At 42.3% G+C, this 13341-nt stretch overlaps 1 long non-coding RNA gene across 2 annotated transcripts; it reads right to left on the minus strand.

Moving 5' to 3' along the window:
- Positions 1 to 4299: 4299 nt before the first annotated feature.
- Positions 4300 to 7663, minus strand: LOC113356647. 2 transcript variants are annotated; one of them, XR_003363074.1, is made up of 3 exons: positions 7408 to 7655; positions 6143 to 6395; positions 4300 to 5976 (listed from the first exon to the last, which is right to left on the minus strand). It is a non-coding gene; the product is annotated as an uncharacterized LOC113356647 (long non-coding RNA). The 2 variants fall into 2 exon arrangements; XR_003363073.1 differs by lacking the exon at positions 4300 to 5976 and having other exon boundaries at positions 5987 to 6395; positions 7408 to 7663.
- Between the last annotated feature and the right edge of the window lie 5678 nt (positions 7664 to 13341).

Consider the following 13341-nt stretch of genomic DNA (forward strand, 5'->3'; position numbering starts at 1 on the left):
TTTAAGGTGGTGGTATTGTAATACCCCGATATCGGAAGCGGTTCGCCAAATGGAATATAAGTAGTGATTTTTCCTTTCCTAACACCGAGACCTGATGGGTACACTTGACTGAGTCATGGGAAAAACTTCTCAGTTAAGCGTGCTCGGCCGGGAGTAGTCACGGATGGGTGACCTTTCAGGAAGCTGTTGCTGGATGACCGCAGTAGTGCCGTTAAAAATCCCACACTGCTAGATAACCGCAGTGGGTAAGTGGGGACAATATCGGTGACAGTTGGGATACAACTAGGGATGGATTTCTTGTGCTCAGGTGGGGGAGTATGCTGGCCGATTATGCCAGATACTGGTCTCACAAGAGGCATGAAATGTCTACATTATGCCGAGGTCTTTTCAGCACAATTGGCTCCAGAGTTGGCAGAAAACTCTACAGTTAACCGTGCTCGGGCGATAGTAATCAAGGGATGTGTGACCTCCTGGGAAGATGTTGTCGGGTAACCACAGCGTTTCTCGTTGAAAACCCCACTGACGGATAACCGCAATGGCTAAGTGGAGATAGTATCGGTGGAGGGTCAAGGTCATTACATGAGAGGATTTAAAGTTTGTGATTTAACCATTAATAGCAGTATTCCCTAATCCCTGAATCAAATCTCATTTAAGTGGCTTAGATTTAAGAGCATCAACTATCATAGATAAGGTAATATGTTTTTTAGAGTTTATAGCATAACTCGGTGAGTTTTGAACAATGAAATCCTGTGAAACATATGCAGACGAAATATGCTCGATTACTCTAGATAGAACATAAGGATCCATGAAGTGCCATGAACATATATGATCCTTACTAATCAACCTATGATGATCTAGTTGATGGTAGGAGGAGAAGAATTGGCTATCGCCATGAAAACGTAAAAGTCGCTTCCAAAAAGATCAGACATTTTTCCATTGGAGCAAATGTAATAGTTAGTTATGTTAGAGCAATGCTCGATCGAACTCGCAAGTTTTGCTATCTCAAGATTGTGACAATGTTAGATTTACAAAAGTATATCTTGATTACTAGTTTACTAAAGTCAAGTCTCGGACTAGGTTAGAATTTGGTAGTTGAGTATCAGACATCACCCTCGAAGATTGAAGACTGGAGATCAAACGAAGACATGTGGAGAACTTCATCAAAAAGAGGTATGTGGTTACTGATTTCATTTGTACTCTTGTTCAATTATACCTTTCTAATCTATCGAAACAAGTTCTCACTCTATTGAAACAATTCCTATGACGGTAAACATGCATTTATGTATGGACTGAAGGATATTTGAGCCATAACTTTATTTGATAATGAACTTTGTCCCTGGAAAGGTCCTTATATTGTAGTGAATGAGCTTACGAATTCAACAAGCCAAGAATCACTAAATTTCGAGTTATATCGAAGAAGTTATGGGTGATTTATTAAAGCAACACTTATTAGTCTTGCAGTTCGTGAATAGGAAACACTCCACGAACCGTTTGTAACGGTTCACGTACTTGAATGTGAAAACATGACTAGATGCTTTTTCCGGTCAAGTTTTTGATGTTTTCTTATTTGGGAAAGATGTATATTCTTTCGTACACAATTGATTACCATATTCAAGTGTGTGTGATGTCTTAAACTCCTTCCTAAGTTAAATTGTAATTTATTTTACAAAAATACAAGTTATGCTAAAGTAATTATTTATGCAAGATTTGTAACTTAGGAAAGGCTCTCGAAATAAGGAAATTCTTTGTAAAAGGAAATAGTACAAACTTGCTTAGGTTTCAAGCAACCGTTCACTATAAATAAAGGGTTCATGTAAGCTACACAATTTATCCCTTGAAAAATTGGTGTAAGCTTCGTAAGGTTGTTTTCCACTTGTTTATGGGTAAAAACTGTTTCTGCTGGTTTTGGTAAATTTGGGTGTGTGGATGAGAAACAAATCTAAACCTAAAACAAATGCACTGCACGGGAGTACTTTAGATTCGAGAGATCAATCTGTATAATCCTGGCCTAAACCAAGAAATGGTCGTTCCAGTCTTGCTTCAGTCACAAAGTGAAGTAGAAGGGTTGGTCTTAGGGAGGGAAGCGAAGAAGGTGTTGAAACCAGAATGGTTAATTCTGAAGGTGTGGTTATTTTATGGCTTGTATCAGAATTTGGAACTGGCTTGTAAAATGAAAGCTATCAGTTCTTTGGTGTTTTTCTGAATACTGTGTTGTTGTTCTAACCAAAACTTGTTGTTTGGTGAAAATAGGTGAAACCTATTTATACAAGTCATAATTGAACACACCATGTTCTAGTAGGAAATGAGAGTGATTGAGTGATGGAAGAGTGGAGTAACGTTTAACTGCCAGAAACCACGCCTCCACTATGAAGGAAACAAGTTTGTTTACACCCACTACTTCTTGCCTCCACTAACTGGCCTGTTTTCCTGGGACTTTCTTATGATGGACGTGTTGCACGCCGCACGTTGTAAACCGCCATACCAATACCCTGATGAGCATCCCCCCAGTTTGTGACATGTTTGATGTCTAGAGTGTTTTCGTGAAAAACGTGCAGCAGATTGCTACGTGTGGCAAGTCAAAGTCAAGAGACTTTCCATAGGAAACTAACATGTGATGCTATTAGGCTTGTCTTGGCTGGCCGCCTAAAACTTGCCACAAGCCTGTCAATTCCATGGCGAATTTGGACGGTTGAGATTGTAGCTTATGAGAAAGGATGACCATTGATTATGGCCACATCTTGTTGTATAGAAAAGTGGCGCCATTGGCATAGTGGCGCCTGGCGTAGCCATGGAATAGCGTCATGCCAGTGGCGTAGCCGTGGCAGCTGTTTTGGCATATTGGTGTTAGACCCAAATATGGCTCTGGTAACATTGGCCCTGTTGCTAAGTTAAACTTAAGGCCTTATGAGAATTACTTGACCTAGTTGGCATGGCGACTTTAGCTAAATTAGGGATTGGAATATCGAAACCCTAATTAGGACGTGCGCTACAGCACGGTGGCGTGGCTGACATAGTTAGCACATGTCAGTGGAACGATGGTGCAAGTAGCGCCTGTCGTAGCCATGACCGCTAGATTTTGGCACATTGGTGTTAGACCCAAATGTGGCGTGGCAACATTGACCCTGTTGCCACATCAATCCCAATGCTCTGGGAAACATTACCTGGCTTGGTTGGCGTAACAACTTTGCCTAAATTAGGGTTTGGCGTGCCAGAACCCTAATTAGTGCATATGGCATGTAGCATGTGGCATGTGGCCGTGGCGCATCAACGTTTTGTGCAAATAGTGCCATAACCACGCCAAAGGAACCATAGCCAGGCCATCATATGGAAACGACCACAAGAGCAAGGATTGTCACGGGTGGCTATGATATGGCGTCTTTATTAGGGATTCCTGGGTCCCGCACGGCTCGTGGCATGTTGTGGGGCCCGAAGTGGCATAATTTTTGCCACGACTAGAAATTAGGGATTCGACCATGCAAGGTCGTGTTTCTGGTTAGGATAACCACATTGAAGTATGTTATGGCGTTGGCCACGAACATAAGACGGGTTGGCACATAAGTGCATTATTTATGGTATGTTGCCACGTCCAGCATGCTTTTGTGGCAAAGTGACACGTCCGGCACGTTTTGCATGCCAGTTAGCACATTGACGCAACTTTGGAAAGCCAATTTGGTATTGGTGCAATTTTGCCTCTCATTTTTAATACTGCGATAGGTTTAGAGCAACCTGATTGGTCGAAAAAGAGAAGGCCGACAAGTATGGGACCATCCACAACTTATGTGCGTGTGGCGGGTTTAAGGCGACCTGATTGGTCGAGGGGAATAGTCCCGATTTAGGAAACATGGGGCGTGGCTAATGGCAAATGGCGCCGGCTGGCCTAAGGCATGGCCACCCCTCCCTTTGCTGCTGCTCCTATTCTGCGACTCCTTTATTTCTTGTTTTCTGATTTTAGGCAAGATTTTGCACCTACTAATCCATGGCGGATTAATTACCTAGTTTGCCTAGGCTTAATTTCGACAGGCAAGGTCTGATATACTGCGCAAGGCGCAAAACCCTAATTTTTGAAAAAAAGTCGGGGTAATATCCGAATCTTGTGAATTATCACAAAATTGATTGAATTCTATGTGTTGACACGGAGTTCTTTAAGTTCGTTGTCAGAGAGTAGTATGCTTTCTGATTGAATACTTTATGCAAGGACCTTATCCTTGATCTTTGGAAATTCGTCCTACTCTGTTGCGAGTGAACATAAATTGTCATGCCATATCAACATTAAGGGCTCAGCCGAGGAACATAGCACAGAAGGCATTCAAAGAAACTTATATTAACTGAATAATACAGGCAAGGTGCCAAAATTTACAGAATATCAGGGATTGTTGCTACATGCACCATTCATGACAAATTTCATGAGAAAATATTCAGTTGCTCAATAAATGCGTCAGTGAAGAGGTTGAACACTCATCACTTTTACATAGCTTCGTTTCCTTGCAGAGTGACGACACATTAAATACGAGGTTTTACAATCTTAACCCTGAACTAAAAACCACCATCAGCATTAAGTCCCTTGCTTAGCTCGAAACAGTAGCATTGTTGCGGGGTAAGCATGAAATGGTGACAGACAAGGATGGAACCAAAAGGCAAAACATGCGGAGATTGCCAGGGAAAATTTGACTAACCATTGGCAGGAGATATGAGTAGTCTATGATCCTTGTGTTGGCATCTTGGCGTATTTCCGGCTTGGCCACAGGGTGCTGGAGTTGCAACTTTTGGCCACAGAACGTTGATGCTGGCGCTGCAACTTTGGCCACGGGACGATGCAGGTTGAGTGTCTGATGTGCTGGCGCGCTGCTGGTTCAGCTACAGGACGTTGGCGCTGATTTGGGCATGGTTGAATCCAAAGCGGATTCCTTTTTTCACCCAAACTCTTAAGGCGTCGTGCATATAAAAGGCATCACACATCCTTTTATTCTTGCTTCGTTAGCTTTGTTCTTGCAATGACGAACTTCTTTTCCATCAGCAGCCAAGGTGAGTCAACCATCCCAGATAGATAAGTGTCTAATCAGCTGATATCCCGTATCTAGAACCTTCTTGTACGGCAGGCAAAGAGTTTTCTTTTCCCCGGTTTTATCGGTTTGCGTAATATAAGAGAGCACCTCGAGCTTCTCGTTTCACATCGATCACCACAGGATTGTGTTATCTCCTTTTAGGTATTGTTTCATATCCTTTTTGTAGTTTTATTTTTGCCCTCTTTACTACGTAGGTTGTCGATGTAGACATAATGATTCTCTGCAGTTCATGATGGGAACTCCTGGTGATGATCATTCTTCCAATTCCTCGGGGAAAAGATTTGAAGTTGACAAACCCAGGGTCTCTGCGTCTGAGGAGATATTAAACAAAATTGATTCTTTGTTTCGTGAGGCTGGTCAGGCCATACAGGATATGTCTCTCACTCATCTACACATTGTTCGAGGGCGTGTTCAAGCTTTCATTGCTTTGGTTGACATGGAGGAGAAGTGGAGACATGACGAAGCATCCCAGCGCGTTGATTCTCGGTGTGGTGAAGCATCTCCGCATCCCAGTGCTAGGGCTGAAAGGTTCGCTTCTCGACTGAAGCGGCGAAGGATCGATCCTAAGGAACCTTCAGGCGAGAGTAAGTTTAATTATCATGTTCATAACGGTATCGTAATCCTTGGCTCTGATGTTGACGAACCGGAGTATCATCAAGAGGTTTTTGGAGCAGTTGCTAAGAAGGATGTCGGCGCGGCTCAGGATGTCGAAACTATTGGTGGAGAGGCTGAAACGACCGTTGAGGGTAAGGTTGCACATGGTCCGGTACGGTACGGTTCTCCTATAGTACCGGTCCCTGTACTTGGTGTTGACTGGTACCTCATATTTAGGACTGGTACCTGTACTTGTACCTGGTGTTATACATGTACTTCCGGTACCGGTTCGGTACAAGACCGGTACCGGGTTTTTTACCTGAAAAATATTACAAAATTCTAAAAGTTTAAAACAACATTTCCAGCAACATTACAAAATAAGTTCAGTTTGTAACATTTACATACTTAAGTAGTTAAGTTCAATACTAAATAACAGTAACAACTAACAAGTAACAAATCCACAATTCTACACCACTTCCACTTACATTCCATAAGTATGCGAGACTGCGACAATGAATATCAAGCTCCCTTTAAGTCCTCTTTCCCTTTGTGGTTGAATCTACGCCTCATTTCTCGAATAATTGGACATTGTTGTATATGAAATCTCATCTTAGTTGTCCCATTTCGCTTTGTATCAGCAGCATATACCTTTGAGCAGTGCCTACACTTTGCTCTTGTAGAATCAAGTTTCTCAAAATATTCCCATAGATGTCCCATTTAGCAACTCAAATGATTAGCCTGTTCGAATTGAAAACATAATTTCAGACCATCAAATTCAGAATGTAGCGTAATTATTCTATTGCGAGTTTCACTATTTTATTGTCAGTTGCTTCTGAAATTTCCACATCCAAATTACCCGATAGAAGCATCTGTTGTTTATCAACTCAAAAAAGAGAGTTTGGTACAAATATTAAACAACAACAAATGAAAACAGTGCAAGAAAATTCATCAAGAGTGTAACAGATCAACATGGGCATCATTATTTCCAGAAACAAATTCAAGCATCAACAAGGGTAAAGGAAGTACAGTGGGGAAAGAACGATCAACATCAATAGTAGTAAATACAGTAGGCACTAAACACTGTATATCCATAGGCAACAGATCACTTGAATTGGCAAAAATCAAAAGCAATGGAGTAAAGAACAAGATAAAGAATCACTGTCCACGAAAATTTAGAGCATCTGATGTTGATCTAAACACATTCTCTTCCCAATCACCACCTTCAATTAACCTAGCATTCATCTAAACAGCTTCCATCAAAAACAAATTCATCCACAGTTATAGATCAAAAACCAATATTCATCATTCAAAGTTAACCTGACATTTCATGTAACTTCAACTCCAGTTGCAACAGTTCTCAACCCATTAATCAAGAGTTCAAGACAATTCAATCAAAGTATCAAACTAACCCATTTCATTTTCTGTTCATAAAGCTCAACCCCTGCATAGTTCTAAGTTCTAACACCTATCATCTTCTTAACAACCAACACAACCTAGACTCTATCACATCCTCAGTTCAAATTAAACAGAAATTTGACAAAATTTTACAGAACCCAAATTATATAATCAAAAACCCATATCAGAAAACACAATAGTTCAATCATTTCTCTACTTTCTGTTGTTTAATTTCCAGTTTCAGAATAAATCGATTTAAACCTAAATCTAACAGAATAAATTGATTTAACCCTAAATTAAACATGCATGGAATTCAATTAATACGAAGTGAACAGAGAAGATGCCATCGATTTACCTTAGTAGCTAGCAGTAGCAGATGAAGAACATAAGAATTAAGAACCCTAAACCAGATGAAGAAGAAGGACTGAAGGACATAAAAGAAGAAGTGAAAAGAGAAGAAGAAGAAGATGCAGAAAGAAGAAATGAAGAAGATCGATTTACTCTTCAGCAGAAGTGAAGAAGATGAAGCTCTGTCTCATCCTGCAGTGAAGAAGAAACTGAAAATAAAAGTGAAAAAAAAAAGAGAGAAACAGATCGAAGACTTCACCCTTATCTCTTATACCATACCTAGAATGGATGGTTGAGTTTGATTTATACAAATTTAATAAACGTCTCATATTAATCGGTACTTTCAAGCCGGTACAGACCGGTATTTCCCCATGAACCGTTCCCTATACCTGGTCTTATCCCGGTTCCCATATCATGTCCCGGTCCTTAACCGCCAACAACGGTTCCGGTACGGTTTTTCCGGTTCCGGTCCGGTAAAGGGACTTCGAACCGGTTCTTGTGCAGCCTTAGTTGAGGGTGCTATTGAAGCGGCCATTGGAGAGGGCGCTGGAGAAAATGTTGGAGCTATTGGAGAGATTGCTGAAGCAAGCTTTGGGGATGGAGCTGGAACATGCTTTGGCTTTGGAGATGGCGCTGGAACAGGCTTTGGAGATGGTGTCAAGGCTGCTGCTGAAACTGCTTCTAGAGAGGATGCTAAAGCTTCTGTTGAAACGGCTTCTGGAGGGTATGCCTGCTGTTGGAGAGGGTGTTGGAGCATGTGCTTGGGAGAACTCTAGTGGAGGCGTCGCTGACCTTGGCGTTGATAGTGACAGCTAGCTTTCCATTTCATTATTCCCTTATGTAGAAGAACAATCTTTTCGTAGCTTGTAAATTATTGATACCTCAAAAAAAAAATTGTTCATGTAACTGAAGTCGTGCTTCACCGAGTAATATTCTTTCACTTATGCTGCTTTGATAACTTCATATCTTTGATCGAATGAATAAAATCTCCCAAAAGAATCCTAAAACTCCTTTCTGTGAAAAACAAGTTCTTCCATTCTCCCAGAGCGATTCAGCGGATGGAAAATCAAAACGCATAAATAGCGTAGCAATGATGCTAGCTAGCGCGTCATGGCTACTTCCACAATAAATCCCCCGTATGCCGTTGGAAACCGTATCTCAAAACAGGAGAAACAACAACAATAGTTAAGGGTTTGACCAACCTTTTATCAGATTTTCCTTTGCAAATTACACATGATGTCTGTAGCATGCCGCCTGAGTATGTAGAAGTATGATCTGCCACAAGCCGGGAAACACGTCGCGAGAAGTAGAGAAACCTTGTCAGGCGAAAGTTGAAGCCAGATGTTCTTATGCCGCCACTTTCTGATCTTCTTCCTTGCATATTCTCCTCTTCAGTACTTTTGAATGAGATATTTCTTGTAGGGTTTGATTTTTTCTGGCTTCGAATTGATGGGTAATGGCTTTGTGAGGGTTTGAACTTACTTGGTGCTTTTCCCTTTGAGATTCAGGAAAGCTTATTTTTTGAAAGAAAGATACTTTTAATTAAACTCGAAACCTAATTATCAATGCAAGCAGTACAACCACTTTGGAGGAATTATAAATATTGCATGAAAGGAAAAACTGCTGAAGGAAATACTAAGAAGAATTCTGAGGCAAGAGGTGGCGTGACTTTTTAAACTTTGAAGGGTTTGAGCCACCGAGCATGTATTACTATGCCTTCTAACTTGTCCGTGTTGATGAGCTTGCATTAGCCTCCCAAAATAACTTCTGCTACTAGGTATGGTTCGTCTGTGGAGTCGGACGAAAGAGGCTGAGCGGCAACTTTCACTACCATGTCTCCAACTTGGAATGGGTTTTGATGTTGCGCCTAGAGCTGTCAATTTATGACCCGGCTTGCGGGTTGATCCTAATCCGGCTTGTTTCAACCCGGCCCGGCTTGACTTGTTGTCTAAACGGGCCGGGTTAGGGTTGGCATATACAACCCTACTAGAAAACAAGCCGGGCTAGGGCCAATCCGCGGGTTACCCGTCAACCCGTCAAAATTAATAAATATATCCCTCAATCCCACCAACTCTTTAAAATCCATGATTTGCAAACATATATTAGAATTAGTTAATTTTAAATCAATAAATAAAGCTAATTTTGGATCTACCCAAACAAATATAACAATTTTTAGATTTTAAATAATCAATCAATAAATTAAATTACAACTTAGATTCATCAATCACATATTTATTCGGGATGTCCTATATTGATAAAAGGACTAGCATAATTTAAACAGTGAGTTAGTCTTACTCACATTAATTTAAGCTTATAAAATGATAAAAAAAAAGTAAAATGCTTAGTTGATGTTAGGGTTCTCTGCCTAAGAAAACTAAAGCGCCGTAACCGGCTATATCGTTGATTAAGTGGCAATAAAAACGTCCACTTTACAACTCAGTGGTGGGGCTTCTAGTTAAACACCAAATTGACCTAGGTTCAACCTTTACTAAATGAATAATCCTAAACAATCCTAAATTTTAAATTTAATTTTTAAATTGATAACATTAACAAGCCAACCCGCCAACCCGTCAGGGTTGACCCGTCTAGAGCTAGTGTTGGGGTTTTGAGCTTGTTCGTGAATAGTACTAGGGCTAGGGTTGACCCTAACCCTAGTAAGGGTTGGCAAGCTAGGGCCGGGTTGACCCTAGCTTGCCCCGTTTGACATCTCTAGTTGCGCCGCTATTTGATTCTTGGATCCATTATTATTGACTAAGATAGCTTCCAAACTTTTGATGAAACACTTGAAGGGGTCGGCATCCCATTCAAATCTTCCAATGATGCCCGGGTTGATAATTGGATCTAGTCCCCAGGCCTGGGCGGGAGGAGAAGTAACTGGTTGCAGAAAGGGTTGTTCGATGAGACTTACTTGTGTCCGAAATCTGCGTATGTACGTCGATGGGCTCTCTCCAGGCAGCTGGGTTACATTGGAAAGTTGTAGATACGACAGCATGTAGTCTTCAGGGTCGGACGGCTAGTTGGAAATTCTTTCAGGTACGGATACCGGCAGAGGACATACTCCTAATTTTGCTTTGTTGTTATGCACCCACGAGCGCCCCAGAATCATGTTATAATTTGGGCATTCTTTGACAATGTGGAATTTGCCGTGTGTTAAAGTATCTCGCACCTTGATTTCGAGATTGATATAGCCGTAAGCATTCATTGCTTCTCCTTCTGGGTTTTTGACCACAATTGGGGAGTGAGTAGCCTCTTGCTTTGAAACCCCGCAGATCTCAAATTCTTGACAGTAGCAATGTTGAAATCAGAGCCCGCACCGATTAGTGCGCTATCGAACTCGACATTCTTCAGGTGAGCAGTGGTCAGCAGTCCCCAGTTGCACTTTCTAACGGTGTTTCCCGAGAGAGGTTGGGATTTGGGAGCAGTTTCTTCGATAGAAAAGAGTCTTCTTCCCGTAACGACGCGGTTGAGGGCTGTAAATATATCTTGATGCTGCGCTTTGGATAAATAGAGGATTTCACGCACACGCTGCATCATGGACTGCACTGTCTTGTGGACAGAGTCCCCAGAAAGCATACAACTCCTGACTAGAAGGGGATCTCTGTGAACTCCCTCATTACCTAGCTGAAGTTCTCCCGCCTCCACCTTCTCCTTGAAGATACGTTTCAATCTATTGCATTCATTGGTCGGGTGATGGACGAACCTGTGGTAGCGGAAATACTTGGGATTTGCCATTTGTTCTTCAGTTGGCGGACGCCTGATAGGTGGTAGCTTGATGGCATCATCTTGAATCCATGCTTCCAGAAGTTCAATTACCTCCTCGATTGGGAAAGGGAAATCCATGGCAGCTTCTCTGGCTTCTTGGTGTTGCACAGGAGCTTTAGTCGCGGCCTTTCGAGGTGGAGCCTCCTGATGTGTTGGTGTTGCACGCTTGGGTGGTTGTTCTGCTGCTGGAGATTTCCTTTTTCCTCCTTCACCCACCACGCTTACAGAAAGGCCAGTGTCATATTTCTTGTTGACGAGGCGTCTATTTTCTCTAGTTTCACGTGCGTCTTCACTCTTGTCCGGCCTGGTTCTTCTAACAATGCTGGTGTTGTTGTGCTCGTCCGCTTAGCGGCTTCATGAAGTTCAGAGAATGTCTGGTAGCGAAGATTCTCCAATAGGGCGTGGTAAATGGGAACCATGCCATTTATGCAGGACTCCAGCAATTGTTGCCCAGTCACGTTTGGGTCGTGACAATCCAGTGCCTGAATTCTGAATTGTTTCGTTGGAACATCCTTCCTAAGTCTGAAAAGGTGATTTTCTCAGACACAAAGAAATACTTCTTCTAGAAAGCTGCAACCATCTCACACCAGTTGGATATGTTGTTTGGTGCAATGTTGTTGTACCAGGTTTACGCTCTTCCAGTAATTCTTTCAAGCGGAGGATATGATTGTATTCGTGCTCACCCAAGGATTCTAAATATCGAGAGATATGTTCACGTGCATTACCAGTGCTGTCATAAAGGGAGAATTGAGGAGAAAAATATCCCCTCGGAAGAGGAACTCTTTGCATATCAGGAGGATACGGAGGTTGATGCTGGTGCATGTCCACCGGGTTTTCTCTGTCTCGATTTCGGAAAAGTCGTTCCAAATATTCACGTGTGACGAAATTGGATGGATGATTCCTCTCCAATGGGCGGGCCTCTTCATCTACAAGGGTACGCCCTACTGAGGTACTGGGGCCAGGGGTATTAAAAGTGCTCCTCATTGGCTCAGTTCGGCGTGGTTCCTGCGGTAACCGCTCCGTTAGTGTCCTGAGGAAAGTAAGCACCTCCTTCTGAGTTGAAGTCATGTCCGTCTGAGACTTAGAAAGAACTTCCTGTCTTTCCATCAAATCGGCAATGGTGATAGGAGGTTGGCCTCCTCTGGTTCCTCCAGTCTCTCGTCCCGATGGTGGAGCGGCGGCTCTGGTGACAACTGGGGGAGTCACTCTTGAAGAAATATTGGGGGTGGCGGCAGCGGCTTTGGCCCTGGTGATCGGAGGTGTAACGCCTGAGGGAATGCTTCATGTGCCGCTGGTGCTGATCATGCTGACAGGTGGTACATTGATGCCACTGGAAGAAACGTTGATACCAAGGACGTTCTCAGCGCTGGTGGCGTCAGGGCTTGTTGTTGATCCGGATCTGAGCTCTACCATCTTGAAATTGGGATTGAAAAAATGAAATTGAAAATTAGAAATTGATTTTGCAACCGAGAGATTAATCTCCCACTATGGTCGCCAGTTGTTTATGGGTAAAAACTGTTTCTGCTGGTTTTGGTAAATTTGGGTGTGTGGATGAGAAACGAATCAAAACCTAAAATAAATGCACTGCATGGGAGTACTTTAGATTCGAGAGATAAATCTGTACAATCCTGTCCTAAACCAAGAAATGGTCGTTCCAGTCTTGCTTCGGTCACAAAGTGAAGGAGAAGGGTTGGTCTTAGGGAGGGAAGCGAAGAAGGTGTTGAGACCAGAATGGTTAATTCTGAAGGTGTGGCTATTTTATAACTTGTATCAGAATTTGGAACTGGCTTGTGGAATGAAAGTTATCAGTTCTTTGGTGTTTTTATGGATACTGTGTTGTTGTTCTAACCAAAACTTGTTGTTTGGTGAAAATAGGTGAAACCTATTTATACAAGTCATAATTAAACGCACCCTGGTCTTGTAGGAAGTGGGAATGATTGAGTGATGGAAGAGTGGAGTAATGTGTAACTGCCAGAAACCACGCCTCCACTATGAAGGAAGCGGGTTTGTTTACACCCACTACTTCTTGCCTCCACTAACTGCCCTGTTTTCCTGGCACTTTCTTATCATGGACGTGTTGCACGCCGCACGCTGTAAACCGCCATACCAATACCCTGATGAGCATCCCCCCAGTTTGTGACATGTTTGATATCTCGAGTGTTTTCGTGAAAAACATGTA

Source organism: Papaver somniferum, chromosome 3 (genome assembly GCF_003573695.1).
Source record: "Papaver somniferum cultivar HN1 chromosome 3, ASM357369v1, whole genome shotgun sequence".
NCBI classification, from domain to species: domain Eukaryota; kingdom Viridiplantae; phylum Streptophyta; class Magnoliopsida; order Ranunculales; family Papaveraceae; genus Papaver; species Papaver somniferum.